This window comes from Phalacrocorax aristotelis, chromosome 12 (genome assembly GCF_949628215.1).
Source record: "Phalacrocorax aristotelis chromosome 12, bGulAri2.1, whole genome shotgun sequence".
NCBI lineage: Eukaryota > Metazoa > Chordata > Aves > Suliformes > Phalacrocoracidae > Phalacrocorax > Phalacrocorax aristotelis.
This window is the reverse complement of record NC_134287.1, coordinates 20161384-20185688: the sequence shown is the minus strand read 5'-3', so window position 1 is coordinate 20185688 and position 24305 is coordinate 20161384. Positions and strand designations below refer to the sequence as shown.

Here is a 24305-nt window from a genome sequence, read left to right as displayed (position 1 = left end):
GGGAGGAATTTTGTCATACTTGGCCAGTAAAGATCGCCAGTGATATAATAGTCTTGGGCAAGCTCTGTCTCCCCGTACCACCCGGCCTCTCTCTGCCAGCAATTGTATACGATGGGACTCTGCAGAAGTGCTTTGTTGCATTTGTGACCCACCAGCTATGAGGTAGTGTCTCAGATTTGAGCTTGAGGAATCCATTCGTACGGTCCTCCGTAAGGTGATGGGGCTGAAGCAATGTTCTTTAACATGACTTTTCAGACTGGTATTAAAAAAAAAAACCCAAACCCAAACAAACAGATCATACTTTCCGTAATAAAATGGAAAAAAAATATTTTGATCTTAATGATGCAGTTAATGCTAGCGACTCTTTAACGTGGTATTAAAACCTAAAACTAAGTTCTTGTGATTATGCGGCATTATGCTGGGTTTGTAAAGTGCTTGTACTGAGGCGTTTTCATATTGAATTAATTTAGCTTATACTTGGCTATTTCATGTCTCTTGCAACAGATCTTGTGAGCGTAAGGTATGAATTTCAGTGTTGGATTAAAATAATACTTTGCTTTCCAGCTATGACCATGTGATCATTCTTTTTACAGGCAAAAGGAGAATCTCCCTTGTTCTTAATTCTTATTGTGATTGCCTTGAGTCAAACTGAACCCAACGCAATCCTACAGCAGGCTCTCTCCCACCGTAGACCCTGGGTACATGGAGCGTTCAGCTCCTGCAAGAAGTCGCTTGAGGGCTTACAGGGAACAGCGGAAGAACTTGGGGCCCTTCCAAGGACTAAAGTCCTCTGAGCAGGGGAAGACCGTAGGAACTACGAGCTGCTGACATAGGCTGTGACAAAGACCCTTATCTCAGGAAGCCATAGTAAACTGAATTGTACTTAGTGCCTATTTTAGGGATGAAGAGTAAATTTAGCTGGTCAATCCACTGAGTCCTATCGCTAACAAGCCTGATGCCTTTGTTGTTGAATTATATTTCTATTTCAATATGATTTACTCAAACACCAGTTGATTTATCTCTTCTATAGGAATGTTTCTCATTTCTCAGAGTTGTAATGAGAAAACATAGAGGTTATATGCAGTTTAAAGCTTGATAAGAAAAAAATAATTAGGATTGATAGTAAGCCTTTTTAAAATGCGGTAGTAATATCTCGACAATTAAGTATTTCAAAGTGTTGCGCTTTTTTCTAGAAATAAAATGACTGCCAAAAAATCTGCCAATTCTTTTGAAAAGCTTGTGTAGATGAGGTAAGAATGATCTGTATCATTTTGATATCGTAGCAGAAAGTTTGTGTTCAATTTCTATCTTGAGGAAATTGTGTGTCCCTTTTGTGCACTGTCTTTCCTCAAGGACACAGTTTTAAAGTATAATTGAGCTTTCAAAGCTTAATTTAACAAAACGATTGCAATTTACAGCATTGTAGACACGGTGGAGTGATGAAGCTTAGTGAGACTGGAGATGAAATGCATTTGGTGATAATTTGTGCGATGCCTTTCCCTTTGCACGATGTGCGTGCGTGTGGTGGGGGTGCTGCTAGAGTCTGCAGGCATTTTACCGGACTTGACCTCATCCCTGTCCTGCAAGGATGTGCATGTGATATTTCTGGTCAGTGTAATGATAGATCTGCTAGTGGTACTGGTTGCGCTGAAGTATGTGTTTGCTTACCCTGGTACCGCAGTTAGACACACACACACTGATCCAAGGTAGAGTCTTGCTGCTTCTCCTTGCTCCTCAGCAAACCAGAGTTCATTAAGCCCCATTTAGGTCTCCAGCTCTGACTTTGTCATTGCCTTTTCACCTCTGCCCCAAGTCCCAGGATGCTAATATGGAGTTTCCTCTGAAGTTTGAATCACTCTCAGGAAATGAAGTGCTCTTAGGTCCTGCCCTCATTCCTTTGCAGTTACTGTGTCTCCTGCCTTAGGTTCAACTTTATTTTACTTCAGCTGAATGAGCTTGTTCCCCCCTCCTCTTCTCCCTCCACCAGGATCTACTGGGCGGTTTCTTGGCAGGGTTCATCTCCTTGTTTGCTCCTTCTCTTCCCACTGACCACATCCTTTGAGGAGCACTTCAGCAGTCCTGCGCAAGAATGGTCTTTTTGGTGAACCTGCCAAACCCTTCCCAGGCAGCCGGCACTGTCTGGGGTGATTTGCCTCCTTCTGAGGTGGCAGCATTTTACATTGTGTTTTTGAAGTGAAGCCTACAGATAATTTTAATATTCAGAAGAGTTGTATTTGTTACCTAAGGCCACTTAAAAGGGCACAGGAGCTAATGTTTTTAGTCAAAGCTGCTGCCTAGCTGGGGGGAGGATCAGACCTTCATTGAGATGCCTAATTTTTGCACGCTGGTGGATGCTATTTTCCGGCACACTTCATTTGTGTGAGTGTTGGAGATGGCGGGCTTCTTTGGGCAGCAGCTTTGGTCGAAATCCTACACTGGTGTCTCTCAGATGACATTATTTACTTTAGTTTCACCCATTCCATCATCTTTCCCTAGATGTTTTCACATTAAGTACATCTTGTACTGAAAAAGAAACGCTGCTGAAGGAGGTCTGCTTCAACTCCTGGCAAGTGATGATGAGACAAAAGCTTTAGATGTGTTAATCTAAACAGCCATAGTATCCCTGCCCCAAAAAGGACCATTTCCTTGGCAGACACTGAATCTGCCTTTTTCAAAGCAGAAGGGAGTTTCTGGAAATGAATCTGTTGCGGGAAAAGCCAATAAGAGGAACTGTGTAATTTTGTCCTCAAAGCAACTTCTAGCATATTACTGTTTTAAAATTGCACACTCCCTTCTGCCTACCCTGACATGGTCAGGGTGCGTTTTCAGCAGCAGAAGAAAAAGTGGGATCCCTCGAGTACCTCCAACAGAAACTGCCTTTCTCTTGGTTTCAACAGACAGAAACATTGTTTAAACCAGACTTTTTTTGGCATTTACTGGCATTACTAAGAAAGAGTTGGCAAGGAAAGCTGGCAGAAGGAGATGAGTTGGATAAGCTTTAAAGATTTTTTTTTTCTATAAAATGAATATCCAGAAGCTGTGTAAATGTATTTTTTTTTTTCAGTTTAAAAAGTGTATAGAAAGACAACATATACAAATTTTTGACTGAAATAACATTTAAGCTGGCTGTGCCCTCCAAATTCTTTCCCCTCAATTAAAATGATGGGGTTAAAAAAGAAAAGACAAAACAAAACAACACCTCAGGAAATCCCGAGAATGTTTATTCGGGAACAGACCAGCCTGTTACAGTCATTAACTTGCAAAGGTATTTCTGTTATAGTCAGAGGGCAAAGTAAATTTTAACCTTTTATTGCCAAGAGATGTCATGTTTGTTAGTGAAGTAACTGTTGACATACATTGAGGCATGTAAATTACTGTGAATAAGTGAGTGGCACATGTAAAAACCAAAACCAAACCCCAGAAGTACACCCTGCAGAGAGAAGATAAAATCAATTTAAATGCCCGTAATTAAACATAAAGTACTGTATTTCATCCTTTATTGAGTTTCTATTTATTACTTCAGCGTTTCTGGTTGTAAAAGGCTTAAATTGCAACAAAAAGATATTTCGAAATATTGTCCTCCTTTTCTTATTGCAAGTTTAGTGCAGAATTGCTTACTGCCACGGTATGTCTATTATAAAGGAAAAGGGGGAATAGGGCTGGACTGGTTTAAACTGTGATCTGTGGGAGCCCTCCAGACCAAAGCGGTTGTTTCCCAGGATCCCCATAGGAGGGAGAGAGGAAAGGAAACTGCTGTTCTGCAGAGATCAAGCATCAAGAGCCTGGGAACACTGCAAGTCGCAGAGGGCAAATTTAAGATATGGATAAAAACAGTTGGGGATTTTTTAAGATGGAAACCTAAATTGTTTGCTTTGTACAGTCAAGCATCTCCCCTTTTATTGTCTTGCCCTTTTCCATCTATAAAGTGGGAATAAAGTTTAATCCAAGCCATGGGAAATCAATTTGATTTTGGTAATGGCCTTTTCAGATGAAAAGTGTTATTTGTATTTGTACTCTTGCTCTACAACTTTTAAGGAGCAAGGATTTGCTGTTCTGAGGGGAAGAGGGGTGTCTTGCATGTGCGGATAGATCACGCATGTGTTGTCAGAAAAAAGGAACAAATATTTTGAAGATTTTACTTCTCAAAGAACCAAAGAGGAGGAGAGTTTGCAATGCTGCATACAAGGATTTTCACTGTTACAGCCTTGGAGGCCATTTAAAAGCAGCTTGTAAGTACTATGAAGAACATTAATTGAGACTTTTATAGTGTATGATGAGCCATATAAATCGGTCCAAGTTTGTACAATCACCTTTCTTTAAGGGAGATTAACATTGACATGAAAACACTTTCTTTTAAGGAACATTTTGAGAAATAATATTATGCGTTTTTCTTTCATGTGTACATTTTTTCTGCACTCAAATATGCAATTTAATCATCAGGCATCAATTTATTTTGAAAATTTAATTTATTAGTTTTAATGCACTCCCATACATCTTTTACTAACTAAAAAGAAATTTCTATGTGTAGAATTGAAATCAATTCCCATTTCAGCCTTCACAGAATTAGTATTTAGCAATTTCTTCAAATCTGTGTGTTGAGATGGAGAGAATGACAGCTGGATTTGAACCATTTCTTTCAAAGGAATTCCTGAGGCCTCCCCGCCTCATCGCTGAATTTCCCAGTAGGTGTATCTCTATCTATCTGGCCTCAAGTCGCGCCAGGGGAGGTTGAGATTGGATGTTAGGAAAAATTTCTTCACCAAAAGGCTTGTCAAGCACTGGAACAGGCTGCCCGGGGAAGTGGTGGAGTCACCATCCCTGGAGGTATTTAAAAGCTGTGTAGGTGTGGTGCTTAGGGATGTGGTTTAGCGGTGGACTAGGCAGTGCTGGGTTTCTGGTTGGACTTGATGATGTTGAAGGTCTTTTCCAAAATAAACAACTCTATGATTCTATATCAATATAGTAGGGATATCAATATCTGTATTGTTGTCTATATATCATCCTTATCTATACGTACATACAGGTACTCTGTTTCCAACCTTGTCTTGGAATTCAGCTCTTAAATCATGGTTTGAACATTTTTTTGCAATATTATCTGAGGGAAAAATGGCTGAATAAGGTTACAGCAAGACTGTGTGTTGAAATCAAATCATAAAAACAAGTAGCTGAGGGGGAAGATGTATACCACTGAGTGAAATTCCTGTCAGTGTTTCTGCTTTACTAGGACATGTTATAGGAAGGAATTACATTTAGAAGCTGAGAGCTTATCAGTGTGTCCTTGTAACCTACTCACCAATGTCATGAACTTCCTATATGTAGAGTTGTCCTAATTTTAGGACTAGGCAGTGGAAAAAAAACCCATATTATAAAAGAAATAAAATCAGTATTAAGTCATTGAAAGTGTGGATATTATCTGTGTCATCGTTAAAGAGCTTAAAAGTTGCAACAGGATTAGCTGCTACAGACATTTTGGCTGATATATATGAAATAAGTGTCTCGTGGTGTTCCTCCATTATTAGATCTAAACAATATTTCCTATAATTTTAATATTTTTGGGCATTTAACAAAGGGAGATTGAATAATTTTTTTTTTTTTTCACAGAAATATAAAAAAATTCTTCACAGCCATCGTTACTAAACAAGTTAGAGGAAGAGTCCAGTCTGTGCCTGGACTCTTCACAGGCAATGTTGGTTTGTTTTTCCAGCAAAATCTTTATCTTTCTCAGTGAAAGGCAAATCAATATATCACTGGTAGAACACAAAGCTATGTTTCACCAAGGTATATTATTTAAGCTGAATGTGAATTCTTACATTAGCCATCACAATCCGAATGCTTTGGAAATATCGCGGCATGCTTTGTTTTTTCAGCAGCCACCGTGCCATTTTCCATTTTTACATTCTGTATTTTTATATTATATGCCTATATTTTCTTGTCATAGCAGGGAGAATTTCAAAAGTTCCTCAAGAGCAGTAATGAAATTACTTTCATGATCTGTTCTTTTGGTGTGCTGTCTGGTACCTGACAGTCTACCGTGAGCTAGTGAGAAATGTATTCAGCATAAAATAAAGTCATATGGCAATTTATTGCTCTCTTTACCTGTCCCAAAAACCCATTCCTCTGCACCTCTCAGAATGCCCAAACTTACTTCTTCAGTTTTAGGGAGCTGTGTCTTGTCTGCTGGTGCAATGTCACCATCACAACCTTGATGTATGGAAAGGAAATAACTTGTCCCACATATTTAGCCTAAGGCAAAGTTTGTATGTGCAAGGTATTCTTATTTGTGAATTTTGATTTGCAAACTAAAATTTGATTGAGTTATTTGGGGGGGGTGTGGCAGTCGACATACATCCTTTATCAAATGTATAATAAAATTTAGGTTTCTTTAAAAATGAAGTCTTTATGTAAACGCAGATAACTGCTGTCTGAGGGAATAAGGCAGCATCTCTCAGCTAAGGCAGTTCAGAGTCAGTTGCTCAGGAGTCCTTCACGGGATGAGTACACACGAGGCATCTCTGCTCTTCCTAATTCTTTGCCTAAGCATAACAAATTTATTCAGTCCTCAAATGTTATTTTCTTATGCACCTCGATGAGTTGTCCATCTGAGTTCCTCTCTGAAACTCTTCAGTCTTCTGGTGAGCAAGACTTCTCATTTAAGCTTTGTGATATGGCTCTAAAACACTCCTTCTCTCATTATCTCAGGAAATCAGCACAGTAGGGGGAAACCCTGCCGAGCCCTTCTCTATTTATATGTTGATGAGCCTGGCTGAAAATTTCCAAAAAGACTATATGTACTTTGAAACCTGCCAGCAGAATCTGGCTTACTCCTGTGCTTCAAAGTCCTGCTCTAAACATACTGTGTTCACTGACGCTTTGCGGTAGAACATAGTGGTACCCATATCTGGAAAACACTATTTATAGAGACACCAATGAACCTTTCCAGAAGCCTTCCTCTTTGCATCCTGCTAACTTACATGACTCAGGAGTACAAAAAACAGAAGTCTGGTGGAATATGTCATGTTTTAACAGGCAAAGTTTCATAAACTCATGTTGTTGAATTTCATTTAAATATGCAATACAGTCAAGCACTACAACTTTTTTTTTTTTAAGGGCTGTAAAGGAGTGATAATTCAGTACTTTAGGTGCATACCTCCATGAAAGGCTGGACTTTTTGCTTTCTGAAACAAAAAAAAAAAAGAAAAAATAAAAGGAGTGTTGAATGGCTCAAGAGCAACAGTGGGATGCAAACCTGTTCATTAATCACCTGGTGGCTGGAGTTCTCATGAGTGTAGGTGGGAGGCTGTGGATCAGACCGCTGAGGCATTGAATCGCACATGAGACTGCAGCCCTGGAGACTGGACGTGTTTCATACTAGATCCTCATTGAATAATTACCAGGAAGGAGAACATCCATTAAAATAAAAGAGGGAGGTCACCCCTGGGGAGAACACAGGAAGGAGTGCGGGGAGTGGTTGCAGGTCTGAAACCATGGCCCGCGGTGAGGACCAAAGAACTGGGGCTGTCGGTCTAGAGAGGAAGAGGTTGGGCGGAGACATGATAAATCTTCCAGTACGTAAATGGCTGCTGGAAAGTGAGAGGGAGTAATTAGTGTCTGTGTCACTGTTAGATATGCTCCTTGTCTAGGAGGGACAAGAAGAATGGCCTTACAAGGCAACAAGTAAGAGCTCAGTAATGAAGGTAATGAGAAAAGGATGTATTTACATGCCTGTAGTGAGGAAGGGAAGCTTTGAAGTCTCTCAGAGTGCACCTGATTTTCAGAAAAGCCAGACAAACAGCTGTTACTGAGAGAGGTATGGTTGATCTTGACAGGGTGCAGGAACCTCTGAGGTCCCATAAGTCACATTTTCTATGATTTGATGTAAAGTGGAGACTATCCTTTCTCCTTTACAAAAACCTGCTTTGCAAACTTTTACCATCTCTACATTTCAAAGAACAAAATTTGGATTTTTCTGAGTTTTTAAATACCTAAAACTCCATAAAGAACACTTCCATTTCTTGTCTAGGATGACAATTTTGTTGCCCCATAGCTTTTCTATCTCTTCTAATTATTAGTTTTGCACGGCTTAGAACCAGACTCTAAATAATGCATGGGCTAACACAACTAAAACATTATAAACCTGTCTCAACCGGGCCAAGACAAAAACTCCCTAACAGAAGTTGAGTCTTTTGTTTGTACTTTTAAATTTTATGACTAATTCACGGATGGACACTGAAATCACAGAGGCAGAGCAGGGTGCCGTAGGGGCTAGGGTATTTATAACCTGAAGAGGTTTGGTTTAGGGATGAAGTAGTTACGGCTCTGGAAGGACTTGTTAAATTTTGTGTCATGCTACAGAGTTCCCATGTGATCGTGGGCAAATCAATTACCTTCCTGTGCTGTGGTTGCTCATCTGTAAATGGAGATAGTGGCACATCTTTGCCTCATAGGTGCTTGGTTGCAGCCGTGATAGAGGCTCTTATGAACATGCAAGGGAGTTTTGGAAAACAGTAGTAGACAGCCTGAGGAACTCCTTTTTTTGAGGAATTTTGGAGGTTCAAGAAAGAGGTGTATAAGCCATTTGCTTGAGACAGGTTATGAAAAAATACAGTGTCCATGTGAACCGTTGACTGTGTCCTGTAGTAGCACTTGCCTTATTGTCTCTTTCCAAAGTATATGCTATAAAATACTGTAAACAAAACTTACATGGGGAGATTAATTTTTTGGAAGCTGGGTGAAGTCTCTTTTGTATACCTTTCTGGATTTTATGGAAAATTCGTTACACAGAAATAATCAGGCTTCACCAGAGGCCCTTCAATGACTTTCTGGGAGTACAATGCCATAAACAATGTTGGGTGGCAGCAGCAGACTCATATCTGTCTCATCTGTTACTCTGAGAAGCAACAAAGCTTCAAAAGGTTTTCAGGAAGGGGGAAGGGAGGAGAGGATTTAACTGCAGTGCATCATAAATAGACCAAATTCTGAGATGACAATTTCAACTGTTTACAATAAGCATGAAGTAATTCAAAACACATTCGGGTTGTAAAATCCTGGTGGATCATGTGGGCTGTGTTGCAGACCTGTCTTATTTTTAATTAGCAGTGAACAGAGACACGGTGATGGGTTTGGGGTTTGGTTTGGGTTTTTTTTTTGAAGGATCATCTGAATGAAAACACATTCAGCCCAGAGCTGGTTGAGAGCCTTTTTCCCTTTCAATATCTTTTCTGCATTTTTGTGTCAGTAGCTATGAAAGAAGTGGACGGGATGCCGAGTGTGGCGTGTTTGGGGCAGATTATGCTGTGGTTGGCCAATTGTTAGAAATTTTCAGGTGTTCAACAGATTTTTTCGCTCAGTACTGCTCAGTAATATATCTCTTTTGTGGTTACCAGCTCTTCCCAATGCTAAGCTGGAAAATATGATTTTTCTGTTTTCATTTTATCTTCCTTTTTTTTTTTTTCCTACAAAGGATAGCTGGTTTGTACTTCTAGGCCTAAAAGGAAGGTTCCTCTGCATCTAAAAGTGAGAATTTACCCTCAGAAGGCAATTAATCTCCAAAGCTGATGGAAATTCAACAGTATATGGCACACAATTCATCTAGTGCAAATACCTAAATGCTGTCATAGCCCACCCCTGGGGAAATTGTTGTATTTAAATTTCCATTGGCATTTAATCCTGGGGGGGGGGGGGGGAATCTCTGAAATGGAAATGAGAAACAGAGAATATGAGACTATCACCAACATTTAAATCAGTGTGTTGTCAGAGCTTTACTGCGTTTGCTCAGGCAAAACCACATAAAATAGTCTTGTCTCAGACAATCTTTATTATTCTCTCTTACCTGTGCTAATTCACTGGCTTCTGGTATTGGGGAAGGCATGCAAAACAGCAGGACTCGTACAAATGATGGAGTGACAAGAAGAGGGGGAAGCATTGTAAATACATGTTTGAATGATATGTTAACATACAACTAAATGAAAGCTGTCTGGAAAGGCAGACAGACACATTTCTCCCATGACAGGATGCTGTCGCAAATGCAGGTTTGTGGGTATGGCCAGCTACACCAACTTAGCACAAATACATCCTTATGTATCCTGCCAGCTACACCAAATTGTTGGAAATATGATTTGCTATATAGCTTTAGTTAGCAATCTAAGGTTTATTAATATTTTTGAGATAGATCACAGTATTAGATTGTATAATTCTTAATAACATCAGCCAATTTAAAACAGCAATTTGATGGAAATCTACAGTCAACATAGTGACTGAGTTAAAGATTTGAGAATGGCAAGGTTCACTCTATTACTTACATAGAAGAAGTGCACACAGGAAAATTGAGGTATACTCAAGTTAGAATGATTCAGAGGGATTGTGGATGCAGGCGATAAGGAGGACCCTCCCATTGAGTCATGAGGTTCGGAGCAGACCCCCTTGCTTTCTAAACTTCTTTCAGAGAGAAGTCTAGGTGCAGCTAGGTCCAATCTTACTCTCAGACTTGGTCAATGGTTTATTCAAATAAATGTGATAATATATGATAAAATGTGAATTATGTGATAATATATATATAGTCAAATTGCACACACACACCCCAAGGCTAATCTGTGAATAAAATTTCCCTTTTTGTAATTTCATATATTACTCACTTTCATGTGCTGATGTTTGTCAGCGCACGGCTGGCAAACCTCGCCAAAGCAGGCCTTTGAGTCCTCGCAAAATCATCAACAGACAATCCTTCAATCCTTGGAAATCTACCCTGAGAGGTGTCCCAGCCCCAGGGGAGATGCAGGGTCACACACCCCGCTGCAGTCCCAGAGAGCTCAAAGGGTCTCCCTCTTGGATCGCTATTTATAGGATCGAGATGATTGGCTTTGGTCAATATTTTACATTCTGGCCACAATTGTGGGACACAGGTCAGGGAGCAGATGGCCCAGGGGTGGACAGAGCTTTCCTGGTGCCCAAGTTCTTATGACTAAGATAACACAATAGGGCCCATCCTGGGATCCCAGAGTGGCCTGTGGGGGCTGCACCACCACAGATGCTCTGGTACCCTGGGTTTTGCACAAGCAGATCTTCCTTGGAAAGAGGTCCAGCTACATGAAGAACAGTTAAAACAGAGTTTGCAGCATGTAACTCCACCTGCTCTTCATCGTTTAGCTGCAAGAACAACTGCTGCTTTCTTCCATAATTTCAAAACTACTGCCAGGTCTGTTTTCCCACAGCCCCTATGGGTATTTGGCTCCTGCATCCATGGGCAGAACTGAAATATATTCTTCCTCGTCTGTTTTGCTGCATTGGTCCATGAGACGGAGGCTGGGTAATTGAAGGTTTTACAAGCTTTCTGCAGAGCTTCCATTTTTCTGCCTTCTAACCCTGTGCAGTCAGTTCAGCAAAGAAACAGGAATATTTTTGTTCATTTACACTGTGTGGTAGAGCAGCTGAAGGTGACAGTGGACTTTATACTTTTATCACACGTTGCAAATGTCTTTGAGATGTTTCTTTCTTTGTTATCTCAGAATACTGTGCTATATTGATTTTTGCTTTTACTCTAAAGGGCTGAAAATTTCAGCACTCACCCCGAAGCCACCTGAAGTAATTGGTTATCTGTTTTTACCTCCTCTTCAGTTATTTACCTCATGCCCTTCAATGGAGAAAGGGTATGCTATTTCTAGATGATTTAGTGTAAAGCAGATCTGTGCTGAGCTTTAATACCAATTTATATAACCTCGATACAGGGGTTATTTTTTAGGCCCACAAGTTTATCTAAAATGTCATGAGAAATCTTGTTCTAGAAATATAATTTTAAAGCTTGTTCTTATTGAACCTATGAGTAACAAGAAATGAAACAGATTTTCTATGAGCTCAGTTAGCAACTGAAAATACTTAAGCAAATTATCTACAGGAAAAATTGGATGCATATTGGCTTTCTATAATCTGGTTAGATATAATTTAAAATGTATTTTATAATTAATAGACACATCTTGTTTACAGGTTTTTTGTGTATGTATTAGTGGTAATGGCATTTTCATCTGTATTTTGTCTTTGCCTTTATGGCAAGAAGTATGCTGGTCCTTAATGCTTTAAATCGTGGTATCATTCAGAATAAAACATATGTTTTCGGTCTAGGGAGTACTTTCTTAGACAAGTTTCCTCAGCTTTCCACACTACTTTTTGTCATTTATTTTCTATGAGAACGTAAGTGTATAGGTGTGGTATTTGTAAGTACTGGCTCTTTCTAATTAAGTAGAAAAATGTGAGATGCTGCCCACAGGTTTGCAATATCATTTGCTTTACTAGGAAATCTTCAGATCCTTCTTTCTCTTAGGGCACATTCCAGGATATAAAAATGATTCATGTGTCTTGGAAGTACGGCTTTGGAAAGTTTGTCAAGTTATCTTGAGTAGCCCAAGACTGGGGTGAAATCTCCTCTTCCATTAGTTAAAAAAATATTAATATTTTATCTGTCTTTGTACAACTCATTCATCATCTTCAAAAGATCATCAGAGACAAATTACAGTTTGAAAGAGTGGAAATTAGATACCGGCTCCTCACTTCTGGTTTGCATTCCAGTATTTGTGATGCAAAAGGGAACTTGAATCCAGAAGCACATCTGTGATTGCAATAACAAATTAGCGAAGAAGATTTAATCTGAGCCACATAATATGAAAAGATGTTTAGAGAGAACGAAGGCTGAGCTCAGAGATCTTGGCACAGACCTGGTGCAGTGGAGCAGTGTGATTGGAGGGGAGCGGGAGGGATCTGAAAGTGAAGAACAGCATGTGAATTAAGCCAAATAATTAAGTGATTTAAGCATTAATCTAGCCAACCCTCCGAGTTCATTCAGAGAAGCAAAACATACATCATTGCTTCTCTGGAGATTGTTGCATTGTCAAGAATTCAGTTTAGCCAGGACATTTAGACCTACCCTTTACTTGCATGAAAAAAAAAAAAGCGCTTAAATTTCTCATTGTCTGAAACTGATTGTATCTTTTTGCCTTTCAATAAGTTTCATTTAGTTGCAATTACTCTGGCTTCAAAATCTTGAAATCAAATGAATTAATGAAAATGGAAAATCAGAACTCTTTCCTAATTAAGAATTGAGCTTTTCAAGGAATATGAAAGGATCTAATTTAGAGAAAGATGTTTGGAGAGCATGAAATGTGGCTTGAAGGAGATACATATGCATTTAATATAACTTACCAAGCCCAGCCAGATTTGTATTGACGGGAGACAAAAAGCATCTGAAATCCCCCTTCAGTGATAGAATAATTTATGGGCTTTCTAGAAGCATTCCGAGTTGACTTTCAGTTCAGTGAAATGGGTGGCCATCTCAGTTTACTTCTCAGTGGACACAGTTACTACCATATTTTTCATTATTAGTTAGCTGAACCGTGGAAACACAGGGAGGGGGCTGACTGTGGTTTTCATTTTTGCTGCTCAACCGCTTTGTAACCCTTCTGTATAGATGTGGAGAAACCTCCATCCTGGGAATGCCTCAGTCGCAGGAGGCTCTGAGGACGCAGGTGATGCTGAAGGGACGTAAGGAGTGGGCAGGTGGCTCAGATAATGTCTCTAATGGGCACAGTTCATACCAGACTTAATTCGTTATTGGCCCTGAAACACAGTTCTCTTGATCTGCTGCTTCCCCAGCATACACAAATACATTGTGCATGCAGTCCCCATGCGTAATGCATGGAGCTCATCTGCTTGTGCCCTCCTCAGCACGCCAGATGACTCCCACTGTGGAGAACATTTTCAGATATAATCTGGAGGACGTGTCATTTCTTATCATTGGGAACTTGGAAGTAATTATCATCGTAATTCTTATCCCCCACAGTGCACAGCACATTGTGGGTTCCCCACAAATGTACGCTGAAATAATTACGTGCATAGAAGGAGAGAAAAGATGTTTCTAAAGAGGGTCAGGTTTGCTGCTCAGCTCCAGCTCTGTTAAAATGCAATGGAAGTGTGGGTGGTAAAATGAGCTATTAAATGGGGATGCTCACAGAAAGCGTGGCAGGACAGAGAGAGTAAGGTGCATAAAATACACGGACAGAGGGTAAATAGTCAGTCTTCGACATGGTCCATGCTTGACCTTGATTTTTTGAGTACAATGTAAGAATATGATGTTGTAATCAAAATTCTAGTAAAAGGAGGTCACAGCCCCTGGTGTCCTTACAAAGAGGAGGAATTTTACTTTTAAAGCTATGCGCAGTTTTAAACCTAAATGGGATCTTCTAAATCTGCATGGCATAGTTCTCAGAGAAGTTCACGTACATTTTAAATTGACAAATATCAACAGCCGTTCATTCGCGTCATAATGACCCAAATTGCAAAGGACGGTCTGCAACAAGTTCTGCTCAATAACTAAGACTACCCAGACCCACTGCAATAGCTTCCTAGCTGCCAGCTCTATTAAGTTTTGTTTTGTAACACTTTACTACAGAACAGACATGTTTGTTTTCTTTGCAGAGCCTTCCACAAAGCATTGTTTAAGCAGCACATAATGTATTCCAACAATGAGGTACTTTTTGCTCCCATCTGTTTGATAGCAAAATGAACAGTTGTGATTCGTACGTACAGTGTAAATACTGTATAATGACTATGGGTTTACTTTGAGCAAATTCCAGGTTATTTCATTCCTGTGCCAGGTTTTAGTTCATTTTCGAGTCGGGGAAAGATTTCTGATGTTGGGCCTGAACTTTTCAGGTGTTAAACATCCCTCTGACAGAGTGACCCGTCACCGTCCAGAGGTGAGAGCGAGAGGCTGCCATGAGCAGACCTGACAGTGCAGCAGGTACTGGGAGGATGAGCAGCCATGTGCTTCTCAGCCCTCCAAGGCCAAGTGGTGTCTAGCTGCCTTTTCTGAATCTAAGACAATGCCGACACTCCCCCCGAGACTTTACAGGGCTGTGGGTATTTCTACTTTAACCTTTTGAGGCAGAACAGTAAAGAAAACAATGGAGGGAAAGGTTTGGTTTTTTTAACCAGTGTTTTAACCAGACTCTTCTACAAGTCAACAAGTTGTGGTTTTTTTTTTCTTACTATTAAAAAGACTTTTACATTTGCAGGTCTTTCAAAAAGCTAAAATCTGCATAGGTGCAATCAACTCCTGCCCAACCTCTTCAGCGAGGTCACAGTGTGTCAGAGGACAGGCAAGGCATATAGTCTTCCCAGCCAGTTTAGGGAACGGGTTGTGACAGCAAACACCACCCCTCTCCATCAGTCTTGGATTAAAAAGCACTACTGCTCTTGACCTGCTTCAACTGAGGACCTGCCAATTGTACTGGTCTTCTGGGTGGAAAGTCCTGTTGTTCATGAAGTCAGGTCAGTACCTGAATGAAAATATTTGTTGGCCTTAGATAGCTTTGTGGAGATAGTCCTTCAAAGAGATGGCCAGCAGCACCGTAAGCAGGGGTCTGTTTGGGGTACGTTGCCGTCAATGAGAGCTGGCTAAAAGTATGCGTATTTTTTCATTATTTTTATTAGTTGCTCTTAATACAAAATTGAGTTCACAGTTTGGTGCAGTCGTTTCCATTCAGTCAAAACCATATGTTGTTACATTTTCCTTTCTTCCTTCCTTTGTGATTCGTGAGTCTAACTAATCACCCGCTCCCAGATGCGGAGCAGACTCCTTGCAGGTCATCAGGCACACAGAGAAGTGTAATAAATACACACCGAATGTTGGTTTATGTTGGTTTGCATCCATCCTGCTGCAAAGATACAGGAAGGGCTTCAATACCTCGCATTGGCTGGTTTGTGTTACAGCACGCATCCTTCTCCCAAACCACATCCTGAAACAGAGGATAGCGGAGCTCGCTCCCGGTCGGCTTTTTCAAAGTGTTGGCAACACCAGTCCCCTTCTTCATAATTCACTAATGTTCGTTCTCTGGAACTTGTTTTTAGGAATCTTTGAAAGATTTTTGTTTCAAAGTTTGTCCTGAAAAGGGAGTATTGATTTTGACCTATTTTTAACCAATATAGTTCAGCAGATAATTGGAGAGCTGCTTTAAAAACCAAGGCTGCCCTATTTGCTCTGCTTAGATTTAATTAAAAAGAAAGAACACATTTTACTTTTCTTTTTTTAATGTATAAAGTTGTGAATTTTCTGTTAATCCCTGTTCAGCTGGCCAAATGCACATAAATATATTTTAGTGCAACTTCAGCGTCTGATAAAGAAAATACAGTGTAAATTTTGAATTCAGCTTTCATGCCTGCCTTTCTACTGACACCAAATAAACTCATAGCGTAACAACTCAGCCTCAGAAGATGCAGATTTCTTTAAAACATCAAACTGGTTATTTTGGATTTGCTCCTGAAATATTTGAGCCATCATGTTACAGCATTTTGAACATGTTTTAGCTAGGTTATTCTTTAATTTTAAAAATATGTAAATCAGGAACACCTCACAAAAAGGATGTAGCTAAATTGTAAGCATGCTTTCCCTTTCCCAGAGTAGTCATTAGCTTTGTATTTCTGCACGGAAACCAGGAAACTGTGCGCTAGAGCTGTGTAGTTTTATTGATTTGGGTCTGGCAAAATTAACTTCTCAGTTTCTTCTTTCTCCAGTGTTATTTGTTTGAATTTTTAGCTCTGGATAGGGATCTTGGGACACCAACAGTGAGCACAGAACTGTTAATTTAAAAAGCCCTTTGTAGGGATTCATAGGAGCTTCAGCAGATGTTGCCAAATAACCTAATGTCCAGAGGCTGGGACTGCCCATGGTAGAGAGGCAGCACACCTAAACGTTTATTTTTCTAAATTTTAATTGAAAATCTTTTTAGCTTATGACAAGACGCCTGCTGAATTTGGGTCATTCCCAAGGTTACCCTGTTGCTCCTATTTTATGCATGTCACATGAGCTCCATGGTGGAGTTTTGTGTTCCTGTAAGGAAGCCAGGAAAGGGGCAGAAGACCACCTGCCTTTGCCCTGTCCCTGCTTTAGGATCTCATGTGCGATGGTTTCTGCTGTCTCTTGTGGTGAGCAGCAGTGTAGGAAGCAGGAAAATTAGAGGGTGGAAAAGCCTGACTAGCTCTAAGCAACAGGTTGATTTGCTATACAAGGAGGTAAGAAAAGGGGAAAAGAAAAAGAAAAGAAAAAAAGGCTAGCGATTATGCCTTCCAGATAGAAGAATCTTGCATCTATTTGTACAGTCAGCAAGAAAGAGTATGATCATTCTGTTTTCAAAGAATCACTTTAATTGAAAGTTGGGAACAAACTTGGAGGTTCTTTGGTTTCCTACATTATTGGAGTGGCTCAGCCAATTTGTTAAGGGGCTGTGATCCTTTGCTACACCATTAAAAAAAAACAACCGCAAAACACTGTTCTCTTTGTCGCTACTCGTTATATACAGCCACAGGGATTCATGCTTGTCATTTGACAGCAAGGGAAGCACAGCTGAATTCACTGCCCTGAGGAACTTGCAGTACAATATGAATTAAATGTTTATACTTTTCATGTCCGCGTGAAATATCACTGGGGTTTGGAGGTGTCTGCAAGAAACATAGCCTCTTGTGTTCGCGTCTAAACTAAAGCCAAAAGAAAAGGAAGAAATACTTATTCCTTTAAAAGCAATGCATCCAATTTACAGTATTCATTGCCAACTGGAATTATCTTAAATGTATATTCTTTGTAGACAGCTTGCATTTGTTGGATTGAATTCCAGTTATCATGGTAAGATTCCCTAGGTGGCTTTATTTCTCATAGATTTCCCAGCTTCTCCCTCTTTGTGTATTACAGTTAGTAGAGGAGTAATATCAGCCCAAAGATCTGATACCTGTAAACCTTTTAGCTTGTGAAGACACCAACACAGAATGTCAGTGTGTGATAAATAAGGTGGGGGGGAGGGGAAAGGTATTTTCATATAGATAGCAGAAAATGGCACTGAATTTATCCCTACTGGAAATAATGTACTCTTTCCTCCATTAGGCAGTTTCTAACTCCTGATGTTAGCTCTTCAGATACAAGAACAAACATCTAGATTTGTGTGGAATGTAACTATCTGATATATCTCAGAAGTCCTTCATCTCCAGAACTATGCTTAAGAGATAACATAAACTTATGACCCTCACTTCCTTTGCGTTGGATTTTCTGTTTTCAGGAGCATAGAGGAGAAAATAAATAGGGTCTTCCTTAAACTAAATGTTGGTTCTTTTTGCACAGTTTAAGACTCTGGATTAAAAAATACTTCCAAATTATCTCCTGGTAGAGTACTTTGACTATCACATCATCGAGTCTGGTTTGACCTGTGTTAACACCGGGGGAAGCCAGGTAACCAGAAGGCAGCAGTCCTCGTTGGCGGTCTTTGGCCAGTTGGGAGTAGGTAATTTCTGCATGAATGAGCTACGTATTTAGTTTCATTCTAAATACACGCTGAAGTTTCAGAACATTTCATACATACACACTGAAGTGTCTTCACATTATGGAGATGTCTCTTCACTACTCCTCTCACTGTTGTCATAAACAAACGCTGATTTGCTTCTGCATCCAACTGCCTTGTGTAACACTGTGTTAAGCTGCCATCCATGTCCGCATACATATCACAGCCAGGCTGGCTTTGCGGTAGCTGGTCAAAACAAATGACATTCGTCTCTTGCATCCCTGTGTTCTTTATCCATCCTATGGGAAAATTGTACTTTGTTTTTATGGCGTGGCACAGTGATGACAAGCTTTGTGCAAGGCTGGAGTGGCTTCCAGAATTTCTTCTCCTCTGCTTCTTGTCACTGATGATGCAATTTCTCTTACTTGAAACTAAATCCCAGGCAACTAATTATTAAACATGACAGTCTATGAGTTTTTGGTGTATTTTTATTTTTGCTCCATGTTGAATGTCAGGAGCCTTCCTGCATACAACAATTTGCAATCCATAGTTCTCCTTATAATTATTTTTTCCTTACCGTCTTGCCAGTTTTGACCCGTTTCAGACTAGGAGTGTCCCACCCGTGACCTGTCAGGACAGTTCATGCAAACCATGGCCTGGCATGTGACAGGCACTTCATGAGTGCAGGTCAACTTGACCACACATGCAAGTTGACCCTGTTGCAAGGGTGACTTTAATGAAGTTAATAGGAGCTCTGGAGGGACTGGAAACCACTTTGTCGGATTAAATAAACCTGCCTATTTCAGTCTACTATGTTAGGATATAATTTAAAACTTTGAAACCTGAGAAGCAAAATCATCCGTTTTGGTTCTACTTCTTAGGCTGATCTCTATTCTCAAATACTGGATTTGGACATCCGATACATCTGAAAAGGCATTTCTCTTTCCAAATGAATGAATGCTGCTGGTTTGAGTTTATTTACACTCTTTCCCTTGTCTATAGATATTTTCCTTTATTTTTATTATGTAATTGCTAGAATGTTTTTTTACTTAAAGTTGTATGTGCTGGTCTAACTCATGTATCCCTTATCCAATAAAATCCTTTATCTTTTATAGAGAGGAACTGCAAAGATATATGCATTAGGACTGTCCACTTCATCAGTTTTCTGTCCCTTCAAATGTAATAAGAAATGACTTGAAGTACTCTATCCCAATCCCAACAGTCTGTATCAAGGGAAAAGTTCACAGCACCACAGTGTGATCATAGTGCGTGCCAACGGCACAGCCCAAAGGAAGAGATGATCCAGCCATTATTAAGACTTTTTCCTAGATTACTCTGCGGAAAAATATGCTCAATGACAACTACTTTGTATTCAAATTCCAGAATGGGCATCCCACCAAGGTGAACAAATCTAGTCCAAATGGACAGCTACTAGTATTTCAAGCATAAAAAGGGAACTTTTTTTTTCTGAGGCTATCATATCGTTATTATTAGAAAGTAGTTACTGAAAGTATGAGGAGTTCAAAATCTGCTACTGAGACTCTGTCTTGGTATTCATGGTGATGTGATGAAACATGAGCAACGAAAGGAAAAAAAGTGTTATTGCTATTTTTGAGCCACTGTTCTGGTAATGCCTTGATGCCTTCACCAGGAAGAAGGTGCCTATTATTTGCTCACCTCTGAGTTTAGGAAGCATGCATTTAAAACAGTTCACATACTAAGTAGACAAAGACAGGAGGATGAAAACCATTGCCATGTCTGTTTTGCAGAGGTAGGTTGGAAGAAAGAGGAAGCAAGTGTAAGTGAAGGGCAAAAAGATTTGAGGTGTAACAGGTTGGCTCAAGTGGAGGGTTTTGCTGTTTCCCACAATGCAATGCAGTTGTCCCAGCCAAGAAACAAGTCCACGGTAGAGCTGGCTCCCAACACCATCTCCAGGCTAACAGGGGAAGCCGTTAATCTCCAAACCATCCTTCTTTTCTCTTTCTATATGAAGATCTGGAGATCAATATGATTTAAAAGAGAAAAAAATAGTACTTAAAAAGCATGTACTATAGACTAGTTTTAAAAGTGCATAGTGATTTTAATTCCATTGTAAGTAAAAAAGAGAACTGCTGTGACTCAGACATAAGCTACTGTCTCACCAGCTTCAGTTGTTCAAGTAGTGCTTTACTAATTTTTTTTTCTGCTTTATCAGAGGGAATTCTTGCTGGGCCTTAACTCATTGTTTCACTAATTTCCTTCAAAATATAAGTATCAGTAATGCCAATTCAAACCAACATCCCTCAGCAAGCAAACAAGGAAGGAGCAAATTAATGGGCAAAATACTTTTCCTTTTCTGCTGGTACAATTTGATGTAGATTTTGAAAGTACATCCTCTAAATAAGAGGGGGAAGTCAAAGAGAGTACTACTTCAATCATCTTGAAGTCGGTTCTGCCTCTTAGGATATCAGGGAACAATTTGTGTGCATTGATAAAATCTTCTCTTATGCCACAAAAAACATTGCCAAAAAGAAAGCAGAAAACTGTAGTTGCAGAGTAGAAAGAACTAGAAAACGTCTGTAGAGAAAAGGTATAACCGTACAAAAATATTTACTATGGTTTAAATAATGCTGTTCTTATAAGGTTCACTTTCACATTTGATAATTTTAAAGGGATCAAAGTGGCAATAAGTTGTAGTATCAGCATGGAAATTATTTTTTGTGGTTCTTAAGAAAGGCTTATAAAAAGTGGTTCTTTTTTAAATGTTCTGAGCAGAAGTGTATGTGGCCTCACAACGTGCTTTTTCAATTATTCTAAACAGAAAACAGCAATTGAATATCTGTATTTATAGTAATTCCCATTCCATCTTGCAAGTCAGTTTTGAAAATATTGATTGTAAGGGAAGAGCATTACTGTGCTTCACGAGACTCAACATAAGCTTTTAAGGTCTTGCAGCAGAACCGTTCAAATACTTTGGGGAGACTCCACCACCACTGCAAAAAAAGGGAAGTAAAAGACCTGAGTTCATTTCACAAGTGTATATGTTAAAAAAATTGGGGGGATGCCCCCCCCCCAAGCCTAAAATGCACTTTGTGAATTATATTTATTTTTCTTTCACATTGGAAATGTGTAATTTCCACTGGACTGGACTGGAGAGTAGCCAGTGTCACTCCAGTGTTCAAAAAGGGCAAGAAGGAGGATCTGAGGAACTATAGGCCAGTCAGCCTCATCTCCATCCCCGGAAAGGTGATGGGACAGTTCATCCTGGAGACCATCTCCAGGCATGCAGAGGAAAAGAAGGTTATCAGAAGCAGTCAACATGGATTCACAAAGGGAAGGTCATATTGACCAACCTGCTAGCCTTCTATGGTGGCATGGCTGGCTGGGTAGATGAAGGGAGAGCAGTGGAGGTTGTTTACCTCAACTTCAGAAAGGCTTTTGACACTGTCTCCCATAACATCCTCACAGACAAGCTAAGGAAGTGTGGGTTAGATGAGAGGACAGTGAGGTGTATTGAGAACTGGCTGAACAGCAGAGCTCAGAGGGTTGTGATCAACGGAGCGGAGTCTGGTTGGAGGCCCGTAACTAGTGGTGTTCCCCAGGGGTCTGTGCTGGGTCCAGCCCTGTTCAACATGTTCATCAATGACCTGGGCGACGGGACAGAGCGTCCCCTCAGCAAGTTCGCTGACGATCCCAAGCTGGGAGGAGTGGCTGATACACCAGAGGCCGTGCAGTCACCCAGCGAGAGCTGGGCAGGCTGGAGAGCTGGGCCCAGGGGAACCTCAGGGAATTCAACAAGAGCAAGTGTCGGGTCCTGCCCCTGGGGAGGAACAACCCCCCCGCCCGGTACAGGCTGGGGGGGACCTGCTGGAGAGCGGCTCTGCTGAGAGGCCCTGGGGGTGCTGGGGGGCAGCGAGGTGACCCTGAGCCAGCACCGGGCCCTTGGGGCCAAGGGGGCCAGCGGTGCCCTGGGGTGCATGGAAAGGCGTGTGGCCAGCAGGGCAAGGGAGGTTCTCCTCCCCCTCTGCTCTGCCCCAGTGAGGCCACACCTGCAGGGCTGCGTCCAGTTCTGGGCCCCCCAGTTCAAGGACCGGGAACTGCTGGAGAGAGCCCAGCAGAGAGCTACGATGATGCTCCGGGGGCTGGAGCATCTCCCTTGTGAGGAAAGGCTGAGAGACCTGGGTTGGTTCAGCCTGGAGAAGAGAAGGCTGAGGGGGGATCTCATCAATGCTAATAAATATCTGAAGGGTAAGTGTCAAGGCAATGGGGCTGGGCTGTTTTCAGTGGTGCCCAGCGACAGGCCAAGGGGCAACAGGCACAAGCTGGAACACGGGAAGTTCCACCTGAACATGAGGACAAACCCCTTCCCTGTGCGGGTGCCAGAGCAGGGGCACAGGCTGCCCAGAGAGGCTGTGGGGTCCCTTCCCTGGAGACATTCACACCCCGCCTGGATGCGGCCCTGTGCCCCTGCTCTGGGGGTGCCTGCTGACGCAGGGGTGGGACGGGGTGAGATCCAGGGGGCCCTGCCAACCCCTGCCATTCTGTGATTCTGGGATTTTAAGTTCTTATGTGTTTCCAATCACCATACCACCTGAGCAGTGTGTAATTTTTACTGTATTTATGCTTATGAGTGCCAGTCAGAATAAGAAAAAATATAGTTTCATATCTTCCCTGATGGCAAACAAGGAAACAAGCCATTTGTTTGAAAGAAAAATCTGTGGTAAATCAAGAATCTGAACCTGGGTCTCATGCAAAGTAGTCCAGCATCCTAACTGGGGACATTATTGTGCTCCATATTAAGAAGTTTCAGCTTTAGGAATTCTCTGAGAGATGATTTTTGTCTTGTAACAATCTGCTTTATTCTGCAGCTGCTTTTTTAACTTTGCAACTTACTAACATCTGCTGACTGTCAACTAAGTACCACTATGAACTCATGAATAAACATAGTTATCATTTACATATTAACAGAGGGCCTTTAGCTGAAAAGAATCCATTTGTGCTACTGCAATATCTTAATTATTTACTGTGTTATATTGTAATTAATTGTATTTTACTCTCTCAAAACTCTATAGTATGTATATCTTACGGGGTTTGGAACCAATGCACTGATATTAAAGTGGTAATCAACACTGCTTCTAAATATTCATGCCAATAAATGACTCCCATGTGTTTGCTGAATGCCAAGGATAGTCTGAAGCATTTATTTAGCATTCTACTGGGATCTAGTTTCTGCAAAGTTCACATAGATGCAGAATTTCAGTATTGTTGCTGTTTTGCATGGGGAGAGGGAAAACACATTTGATTTTGCACAAGCAGTGGGGCAGGGCATGTAGAAGAAAGCCACGGTATCTCAGTCACAATCTGTGCTTAATAAAGTCTGAACGCACTGGGGAGTTGTCAGCTATTTTTTATTATAACAAAATTACAATTTTGTTTAGTCTACGACAGCCTCCTCATAATTTCACTTTTTAATAAACATCTACAATTTTCCAAATCGTTTAAAAAAATCATTGCATTTCATGGGTGGGGTGCTCTGACTGTCACGCAGCCAGGGCTCCATCAAGGCACCGCTGTAGCAATCACAAATTCAGATGCGTTTCTCACTAAATCAATTAAATACTATAACCCTAACATCATCCTGCTCCAGTACTGCAATTGGCTGACATACATCTTCAGACAAGCGCATTGCGTGTACAGAGGAACAACTGATTTATTGAGCTACCGTCAGAATTTCAAAACAAGGAAATACTGTCTCACAATCCAGTAAGTTTGTTTAATGAAATGTAAGTTAAGTGTAAACAGTCTTAAAATTTACGTGAGTTCAGTCTTTCGGATTAAGAGGGACTAGCATACCGTAAACTGCGCTTTCTCGTTTGAAGTACAGTTTCGAGAGCCTGTATAGGTGCGCTGCCCCTTTCTGCAAGTAAGTGTTTGAGCCTCCACTCCCTCCTGCCTCCGAGGGCGAACGGACCACCAGACCTTTCTGATGCTCTTTCACAGCCTCCAAAAAAATAGTGGATA

The 24305-nt window shown here is 40.8% G+C and overlaps 1 protein-coding gene across 2 annotated transcripts in view; it reads left to right on the top strand.

The window, feature by feature from the left end:
• Positions 1-24305, top strand: part of ADAM12 (ADAM metallopeptidase domain 12) — a 190411-nt gene that overhangs the window by 25112 nt on the left and 140994 nt on the right. The gene's annotated exons all lie outside the window — the stretch shown is intronic.